We start from the raw sequence: 10,774 nt of genomic DNA on the forward strand, positions 1-10,774 counted from the left end.
GAGATTTTGAAATGAATGTTAAGAGCTAGTACTCTGGAAGTTAGATCTTAGTGTATAGATTTCCGCATGACGGATTAACGGACTAATTATGCTTGTATCGCTAGTGAGAATTTTCTAGGCTATTCCTGATTGATGCATACTGATTGATATTGGTCTAGAAGTTTGGTCTCTGAGATTTTGTTTAGTTCCTGCGTTTTCAAACCTCTCGCCGAGATTGAGCCTTTGTTTTGTTTGAGGACAAACAAAAGACTAAGTCTGGGGGAGTTGATAACCCCGGATTTTGACCATTTTTATGGATCACTTTAATGTCTTTTACATGTGTTTTTACTCCATTTTCAAAGGTTTTCAAAGGATTTCTATGTTTTCAGATTTTAAAAGACTTTTCAGGTAATTTGGGATAAAAAGGCACAAATTGGAACAAAAAAACTCTTTTGGATAAATGCAGACCGTCAGAACTCTCATGGAGAGACGAAGACCTTCTCACTGTCTGATCACCCTCAAAATTGGAAAACTTATAGAAGAATCAACCAGCTTTCAAATGCACTTGGTTTGGAGACATTCCAACGGTTGGATCTCAAGATATACCATTAGCCCCTGAGCCACTCGAAGATGGCCAGCAAGTCACGCGACCGCGACCAACAGCCCATTTCCCGCGGTCACAAGCCTCCCGACCGCGGCCAGCTACCTATTTCCCGCGGTCACGTCATTCCAGACCGCGGCCGGCTAACTCCGAACTAAAGCCCATATTTCTGAAGCCCAAAGTCATTCCCAGCTTCAATTCTGGAACCCTAGAGACCATGGAGTATTGAAGACTATAAATACTTGTCATTTAGGTCGTTTTTAGACACGACCCTTCATACTATACATAAACCCTTTTCCTTTAGCCATTTTTATTCGATTTTTGTAGAAGACTGTTTAAGTCCGAGTTCTTCAATAGAGAAGCTTTCTTCATCTCTTTTCTTTACTGTTTTTGATTACTTTTATTAAAACCAATGATGATGTCGACCTCAGCCATGTCTGAGTAGATCCCGAGTTGGGCTTACGGTTCCCGAAAGGGGCTCTCATAATCGATTAAGACATCTAGGTTTATAGATCTGGGATTTTGTCTTTGTTCTCTGTTTATTCTTGTTCTTATTGCATGTATGCTTGATTGATCACCTAGTATCTGATCTAGATAGTTAGTGTTGCGAAATTTTTCATTAAGTATCAGCCCTAGAATGAAATAAGCGATTTTTCCGTAGGAGTGGAAACCTACCTGCGGCGAGATCGTGAGTATTGACGAGTCTTGAGCAGCTCTTGCGTTCTCTCCCTTCCAGGGCCAGAGTGGAAACCTACTGGTCAGGGTTGCGAGAAACAGTTGGTTATGATCACGGCAGTGACATAGTCATACTTCCGTACTCTAGTTCTAGAACCCTATATATCGATATCCGTCAATCCCAATCTATCTACCCTAGTGTTAAAACCGATTATGATCCCTGTAGAGTTCCCAAAAGCTCAGCGTTTTTAGCCATAGTTTACAAACCAATCGATTTTTACTTGCTTATTTAGATCTGCATTTCAATTGCTTTAGTTCGATATTTTGCTTGCTTTACTTCCTTTTCATTCGATTATTCTACTTGTTCCTTAGGATAGATTTATTTGCTTTCTTTTGTTTTAGTTTAATCCGTGTAAAACAACCAACCTTTAAAACCAATCTAGTCTAGACACAAAGTTAGAAACCATAGAAGAATACCAGGCACACAGATCTCTGTGGATTCGATCCCTAAATACTACAACTGATTAGCTGTACACTTGCGGCTTTCATTTGTTTTTGTTAAAGGTAAAACTTGTTCCCTCACGCAGTTGACACAAATCATATTCATACGTTCGTGACTCGAGTTCTATGTTTAAGCTTAGATCTTTTAAATTTACTCTTTAGCAATGTTTTGAATCGTTCATCCCCCGGAGAGAACTTCCCTGAAATCCCAGCGCCTCATTTCTATAGATTTACACCGATTTTCATTCAAGCTTTTAGTCTAGTATTTCATTCACTTAGCCGATTTTCATTCAAAGCAATTAGGTCTAGCCGTTTTCTCGTTTTTAGTCGTTTTCTTTAGGTTGAGTTTTTAGATCATTTTAATTCCCGTATTTTCTTGTTAAGATTAGTTTTTACGTTTTAAAGACTCCACCAAAACCCCTACAAAAATTGTTTGGTTTAAGACTTCATTACTTCATATTTTTTTTGAAGGCTTTTGCAGGAAAGATCCTCAATCCCTGTGGATTCGATCCCTAAGTACTACAATCAATCAGCTGTGCACTTGCGGCTATTGATTACATTTAAGGTAAAACTTGACACCCTCACCCCAGCGCACATCAATTTTTTGGCGCCGTTGTCGGGGAAGGCACACATTTTATTTTCCGCAACCCCTAAGAAAGGTTGGTAAATCGACTCTAGAACCCTTTTTATGCATATTTCCATTTTTCAGTTCTTTTTGTTTCAGTTCTCGAAGCAATGAACCCTATAAATCGAAATCCCTACTACGAGGGAAGTTTTTACAACACCCCTCAAGCCACCAGACGCAGAGAAGAACATCAAGCTCGAGATCTCAGCCACATGGATCGATACACCCAGCCGAACCATCCGTATTACCAGCGCAGAGAGCCTGCTCGCCGCCGGGAAGATCCCTATGGTCCTCCTCCGACCTATTTTGAGCCGCACGTCTACCATCCTCCACTGCAGAACCCAAATCAGGATGATGACAACTTGTGGATCAGCAAACGCCTGGGACGTCTCGAAGGAATGATAAACCAATTCCTTGATCAACAAATCCTCACCGAAAACACCCTGCTCAAGAGGATTGATTATATTTCTAAAGAGTTCAACAAGAAATTCGATGATCTGGTCAATCATGTCAGAGTTCTGGAAGAACAAACCCACAAGGACACACAAACCTTAGCCAGGATTATCGATCAAGTTGCAACAGAACAGACAAGACAAGGGTACGATATCATACAAAACTCAAGTGATATTGTCGAATCGAAACAGGAGATCAAGAAAGTTGGAGAATTCGCCTTCTGGTATAGAGAGGAGACAGACGAAGAGTTGCATGAAATCGAGTACAGGCTAAACAAACACGAGCTTAAGGCACGGGAGATTGATGTGAAAATGGGACAGATGCCCAACATTGAGTCGATTGTAAGATTTCATAAGAAATCTCTCAAAGATCCTGGTGAGAAGACACAACAACACCCTGGTATGAGTTCAGAACTAACCAAGAGACGACCAGATGGTGGTAGTTTACCCAAAAAAAGAAGCTGAAGAGGTTTGTACCAACTGTAAGGAAAAAGAAGAAAACTATGAGCAGGTCATATTCGGAGCCGAGGGTCCGTCTGCTCTGACCGCGGCTAAGACCATTTTTCCTGTGGTCGCGAGGCCTCTGACCACGGGGATTGGTCGTTCAGACTCACCTACAGGATTTGAAAGAAAGAATGTGCACCTTTCAGCCCAACCTCAACCTTCAGCATTTGAAAAAGCAACGCAGGAAGAAAGAAATCAGGTTTCAGATGAAGAAACAGATTGGAAGAAATCCATACCTTGTATGATGGCAATGGAATTCACCGAAAACTCGGCGGATTCCTCAATCCAAGAGGACCCGACGCGCAGCAAGATCGAGATGCCACACATCGATTCAATCACTGAATACGACGCTGCAACTTTCTTTTGTGAGTCATATTCTGCATTTGAAACATCAGCCAACACTTACAAAGAAAGGCAAGTTAGAACTCTCCATAAGGTCAAGACTAAAGGTCAGTTTCTCATCTCTTGTTCCATTAGAGGTGAAATGTTTAACAATGTATTTTGTGATTCTGGAGCTTGTCTCAACATGATGTCCAAGGCAATTGCTTTGAGATTTGGTATTAAGCACCTGCATAGGATTACAGCGAAGATTAGTCAAGCTGATGATTCCAATGCAACACCTAAAGGAATAGCCCATAACATTTCTTTGAGCATAGGAGATTGCATTGTGCCTGTCGACTTCTACATTGTCAAAACAAGAGACGCACCACATCCAGTGATTCTCGGATGGTGTTTTCTAGCAACTTCCGGAGTCATACTGGACTGGCCAAACCGGAGGATCTCATTTGCTAATATCGACAAAGATGTCTTTAGAGAAGCTGTCCCGTACAATAGCAAAGCAGGAAAACGTCCTGCAATAGAAGAGTTTAAAGAAGAGCTTTGGTGTGACGAAGAACCTGCCAAGTTGAACAAGGTGATGTCGAAAAAGACTTGTCTTAGGACAAAGTCTTCTTCATTGGACTAAGTCACATCCTACACCAAAGTCGAGCTAAACGACTAAAAACGAAAGCGCTTAATGGGAGGCAACCCATTTAGGTATTGTTTTCTTAAAAAAAATTTCTTTTTTTTTCTATTGATCTTTTTCTTTTTCTTAGTTTCAGGTGTTACTTATAAAACATAAAAAAAAACCAACATAACCAAAAAGAAGGATGATCTCTGACTGCTCGGCCCAGCAGGAACCAAGGAGAAACAGGAAACAAGCCGCATTTGAGTTCCCGCGACAAATCCCACTTCGACTACGGCCGCGTTTTTGTGGCCGCGGCCAGGCATAGGTTCACCGCGGTCGCGTGAGCTCTGACCGCGGCCAATAGTCATTTACATGACACCCGACCCCAAACCAACCACTTCACCTCATTCCACCTCACCAAACCCCATTTCACCTCATTCATCACTTCCCACCACCTCCCATCACCACTTATCACCTTCCCGCATCTTCCCGAATGGATCTGGTCCATCTTCATCAGCATCTCGGATCCAGGTAAGTTCTCTTTGGCTTACCAAATTCGATTATCTATGCATTTTTCTCATCCAGTCTTGACTTGTTTTGCATTGAGGACAGTGTGATTTAAGTCTGGGGGAAGATTTAATCCCTTTCTAACCACTTTTCTTTCATGAGTCTTGCATTATCTACACTTTTTGCATTTTCTTTAAAGTTTTTCAAAAACGGTTTTCAAAAACAAATTTGGTGAACATGAATCAATGATAGTCGACTGTGTGCTTTTAGAATGTTCCTAGTGACATGCTCATTCATGATTTAGGACTAGACTAGGCGGTAGCTAAACACATTTGAAACGAAGTACCCAAGAGGAATTTGAATGAATTCGATTTAGATGAAGGAATACACTAGCTCTGTTTTATTTGGACTTAACATGGACTTAACTCTCTCATTAAAGCATTAGACTAGGGAAACGAATCGTACATTCAAGACTCCTTTACCCTTTTACCACTCTCAGTTGATCCTGAATGGCTAGTTCATCTTTAGCTAGTTTCCCAACTTAACAAAACCTCTTTCGAACGACATGCACTCTTGTTTTCTCTATTGTCTTATATGCAGATATGTGCAAAAATGTCGGAGAGAAAGAGGAACGACGTAGTTTTCAGTCACCAAGATGAAGAACTGCGATTTTGCCGGAAACTTTACCGAAAGGATTCAACAAAGGAGAAAACTCAGCTTACCTCAGAAAAATCTCCAAACATGGGCACATTTTCATCCCTTAGGCTTTCTCTCTCTTTAAAAGGTTATTTCCCCTTTCAAAAAAAAGTATGAGAAAGAAAAGTAAATAAAACCTTAGAGAGTCTAAGAGAATCGATCTTATCCTTGAGGCAAGCTAGAGTTCGATTTTATGGAATTTTGGAGATCATTTTTCTGATTCCCGCAAAAAATCTTAGTCTGGGGGAACAGCTTTTCACAACAAAGGAGGAAGGATTATGCAACAACATTAGGCAAAAAGAAGTGACTAAAAATTGCGGTCATCAACAGGTCCTTATCTCTCTTGCGGTTTTGCATAATATCTTGCATCCTCCAGATTCATCAGGTAACCTGAAACACTTTAACTCCACCATTTAAACAGCCCTTAATGCCAAACGCCGTCTACCCTGAATGATGTCTTTGATGAGAATTCACTTTTGCACTTAATGAATGTAGAGATCTAGTTGACTGAAATCGAGATTTAGATTGTTTAAGTTTTGAATCACGGAAAAAGTGGACTAGTATCTCTTGTGTCTTGGTGAAAATTTTCTAGACTAAGTTGTGGATTGATGTACGATCTATGGTCCAAGCTTAGGAGTTCATGTCATTTCCTATTTTTGTTTTCACTTAACCTGGTTAGACTTTTGGTTTTTTTGGGGACAAACAAAGGTTTAAGTATGGGGGAGTTGATAACACCATATTTTGACCATTTTTATGGAACGTTTTGAAATATTTTTTCTATGTTTTTTATTGCTTTTAAGTGTTTCTATTATGTTTTTCTAGTATTTGTAGTTCCAAGACTCTTTTCAGGAAACCTAGGGAAAAGCTTAACAAAATGGATAGAAGACCAGATTTCAGCTGAGAGTCAAACCGTCAAAATTTCACCCTCAAATAAAGACCTTCTCACCATCTGATCCAGCTCAAATTTGGAGACCTCAAAGATGGAACTATCAGCTTTCAGCACACCTTACAGAATGGCAATGCAACGGTTCAATCAAAAGTTACGCGAAGAGCAAGATGTCCCGTAAACCAGCCGGCAAGCATTTCCACGTGTGGCCAACAGCCTCTTCACCACGGTAAGAGGCTATACGACCGCGGCCAAGCATCCATTCACCGTGACCACGTCCTATCCGACCGCGGCCAGCCATCTCTGATTTAGAAGGCCCATTTCTGAAGCCCAAGTCATTTTCTCAGCCTCAATTCTGGAACCTTAGAGACCATGGAGCATTGGAAACTATAAATACTTATCATTTAATTCATTTTTAGAGAGAGACGAAAAATTTAGAGAAAGATACAATTGTAAGCTTTGTTTTAAGTTTAGGGAGAGAGATCTATCTCCTGAAACCTTTTTTGTTTCTCTGCTATTTTCGAGTTCTATTCTACTTTTTAATACTATGTGATAACACCAGATTTTGACCATTTTTATGGATCATTTTAATATCTTTTACAGGTGTTTTTACTCCATTTTCAAAGGTTTTCAAAGGATTTCTATGTTTCCGGATTTTAAAAGACTTTTTAGGTAATTTGGGATAAAGAGGCACAAAATGGAACAAAAAGACTCTTTTGGATAAATAAAGACTGTCAGAACTCTCATGGAGAGACGAAGACCTTCTCACCGTCTGATCACCCTCAAAATTGGACAACTTATAGAAGAATCAACCAGCTTTCAAATGCACTTGGTCTGGAGACATTCCAACGGTTGGATCTCAAGATATTTCATTAGCCCCGGAGCCATTCGAAGTCGGTCAGCAACTCACCCGACCGCGGCCAACAAGCTATTTGCCGCGGTCAGAAGCTTCCCGACCGCGGCCAACAAGCCAATTGCCGCGGCCACAACACTCCAGACCGCGGCAATCAATCTCCGAGTTAAAGCCCACTTATCTGAAGCCCAAAGTCATTCTCAGCCTCAATTCCGGAATCCTAGAGACCATGGAGTATTGGAGACTATAAATACATGTCATTTACGTCGTTTTTAGAGACCACCCTTCATACTTTACAGAAACCCTTTTCTTTCAGACGTTTTTATGAGATTTTTGTAGAAGATTGTTCAAGTTCGAGTTCTTCAATAGAGAAACTTTCTTTATCTCTTTTCTTTACTGTTTTTCATTACTTTTATTAAAACCAATGATGATGTTGAACTCAGCCATGTCTGAGTAGATCCTGAGTTGGGCTTAGGGTTCCCGAAAGGGGCTCTCATAATCGATTAAGACATCTAGGTTTATAGATCTGGGATTTCGACCTGTTCTCTGTTTATTCTTGTTCTTATTGCATGTATGCTTGATTGATCACCTAGTATCTGATCTAGATAGTTAGTGTTGCGAAAGTTTTCATTAAGTATTAGCCCTAGAATGAAACAGGCGTTTTTTCCTTAGGAGTGGAAACCTACCTGCGGCGAGATCGTGAGTATTGACGAGTCTTGTGCAGCTCTTGCGTTCTCTCCCTTCCAGGGCCAGAGTGGAAACCTACTGGTCAGGGTTGCGAGAAACAGTTGGTTATGATCACGACAGTGACGTAGTCATACCGCCGTACTCTAGCTCTAGAACCCATATATCATTATCTGTCAATCCCAATCTATCTACCTTAGTGTTAAAACCGATTATGATCCCTTAAAGTTCCCAAAAGCTCAGCGTTTTTAGCCATAGTTTACAATTCCATCGATTTTTACTTGCTTTCTTAGACCTGCATTTCAATTTCCTTAGTTCATTATTTACTTGCTTTATTTACCTTTCATGCGATATCTTACTTGCCTTATTAGTCTTTCATTCGATATTTGCCTATTCTAATTGCATTCCATTCGATTTTCTTACCTGCTTTTTAGGATAGATTTATTTGCTTTCTTTTGTTTTAGTTTAATTCGCAAGAAAAACAACCAACCTTTAAAACCAATTTAGTCTAGACATAAAGTTAAAAACCGTAGAAGAATACCAGGCACACAAATCTCTGTGGATTCGATCCCTAAATACTACAACTGATTAGCTGTGCACTTGCGGCTTTCATTTGTTTTGTTAAGGGTAAAACTTGTTCCCTCACGTAGTTGACACGAGCACGCATCAAGTTTTTGGCGCCATTGCCGGGGATTTGTTTCACTGCCTTTTGCTATTTTTCTTGTTTTAACTTCTGTTCTAGACACCTGATCTCTAGTTCTTTCTTAAAGTTTTTCTGAACTATCTTTCCCTTCTTTTGTTTTCTCTGAATTGCATGAATACCAGGCGTAGACCTGCAGGAGACATTCCAATTCTAGACGAGATAGACAGACACGAAAGAGAACTTCGAAGACTTAGACGAGCGCAAGGAATGGCCAACGACGACCAGCCTGGAGATCCTATTAATCGAAATTTAAATATGGACCAAGACGGGTCCGAACATGGAGAAAACGAAGAGAATGATCACATAGAAGGTGATCATGCTCGACAAGATGGAGAGGAGGATGATGTTCTTCCAAGAAACCACCAGAACCGAGAGAGAGAAGGACGTGAAGACCTTGATCCACCCATCAATGCAGCCGATGGTGACCACCCAGCAATGCAGCCGAATGAACGCATTCACCGCCCCATTCCGCCAGCAAATCAACACCGAAGACAAGCCAGGAATCATCGCATAGCTGATTTTGATGCACCTACTCAAAATTTTTAGAATAGATCTGCAATTCAAGTACCATTTCCAAACCGGAATGAGTTTGAAGTCAAGCCTCAAATCATCTCATTGGTGAAGCAAAACCAGTTCCATGGAGTTCCTTCTGAGCACCCAATGGACCATATCGAGCTTTTTGAAGAAATTTGTAGCATGATGAGAACAAACCAAGTTCCACCTGACTATTTAAAGTGTAAGTTGTTCCCTTTTTCATTACCAGATAAAGCTCACCGTTGGTTGAAGTCTTTGCCTGCAGGATCGATTACCAATTGGGAAGAATGTAGAACTGCTTTCCTAAACCATTTCTACACTAAGTCAAGGTCGAACAATCTGAGAACGAAGATCTCAACCTTTCAACAAGGGCCAACTGAATCTTTCTATGAAGCTTGGGAACGTTTTAAGGAGTATGAACATGATTGCCCTCATCATGGATTTCATGGATCAAGCCTGCTGAGCACATTTTATCGAGGTTTGCAACCAAAATACAAACTTTCACTTGATACAGCTAGCAATGGAGATTTTGGGCAAAAGACGATAACCCAAGGAAGAGCTCTCAACAAAAATTTGGCTCAAGCCAATAGCAATGACTGTCCTGAATACGATCGATCGATGAAGCAAGCCGGAACAGAAAACAAGGAGATAACCGAGTTGAAGAACATGGTGAGCCAGCTTCTGAAGAGCAACAATCGCCCGATCCATGCCTGTGAAACCAACAATGGCGCAGAAGATGAAGGACCTAGTGATATCGATCACATTAATCAAGCATTTCAAGAAGAAGATGTGAACTACGTAGGAGCAGTGGTGCCATACCAAAATCGCTCCAACAACAACTTCCTGATGCAAATTACAACAATCTCTCTTACCGCAATCCAAATGTGGAGAATCCTCAAGATCAGTACTACCCACCTCAGCAAAAATCATTCCAAAACAAGTTTCAAGGTGGAAACTTTGGGGGAATAGTACCATATCAACCGCGACAGCCATATAACTACCAAGGTACGGGTTTTAACAATCAATTTGTACAACAGCAGGGAGTCACGACGAACCAGCTAGCTTCACAAATCGGTAGACTTGAACAGTCAATCCAACAGCTTGTTATGACGAATGAAAAAGCATCTAAAGACGTGAACGTGAAAGTGGACTGCATGTACAATGATCTGAATGGTAAGTTTGAATCTTTATCTTCGCACGTTAAAAAGTTAGATGTGCAAGTCGCCCAAACAGCCGACTCTATGAAGAGGCAAAGTGGAGTTCTTCCAGGAAGAGTTGAAGATAACCCTAAGAAGTTTTGCAACGCCATAACCACATTGCCCGAAGAAGAGGCCGGAACCGATGGAAAGAAAGAAGAAACCCCAATCTTTGTACCACTGTACAACAATATCGATCCCAAGCAGCCACCGTTTAAGTTACCTGAACGATCACCGTTTCAAAGGCTTACCAAAGCCGATGATCCGGGACGTTTTGTTTTCCAATGTTTCATTTCAGGAATCAAGTTTACAGACTGCTTGTGCGATTCCGGAGCCAATGTCAACATCATGTCTAAGACATTTGCCGAAAAAATTGGGCATAAAAACCTTAAGGACATCGACGGTTAAGGTTATCTTTGGAGATTCATCTCA

General features: G+C 40.8%; 1 non-coding gene across 1 annotated transcript; it reads right to left on the reverse strand.

The window, feature by feature from the left end:
• Positions 1–9,482: 9,482 nt before the first annotated feature.
• Positions 9,483–9,589, reverse strand: LOC112087663. Its single transcript, XR_002900209.1, has one exon. It is a non-coding gene; the product is annotated as a small nucleolar RNA R71 (small nucleolar RNA).
• Between the last annotated feature and the right edge of the window lie 1,185 nt (positions 9,590–10,774).

The sequence above is a fragment of the Eutrema salsugineum genome, unplaced genomic scaffold, assembly GCF_000478725.1.
Source record: "Eutrema salsugineum unplaced genomic scaffold, Eutsalg1_0 scaffold_17, whole genome shotgun sequence".
Taxonomy (NCBI): domain Eukaryota; kingdom Viridiplantae; phylum Streptophyta; class Magnoliopsida; order Brassicales; family Brassicaceae; genus Eutrema; species Eutrema salsugineum.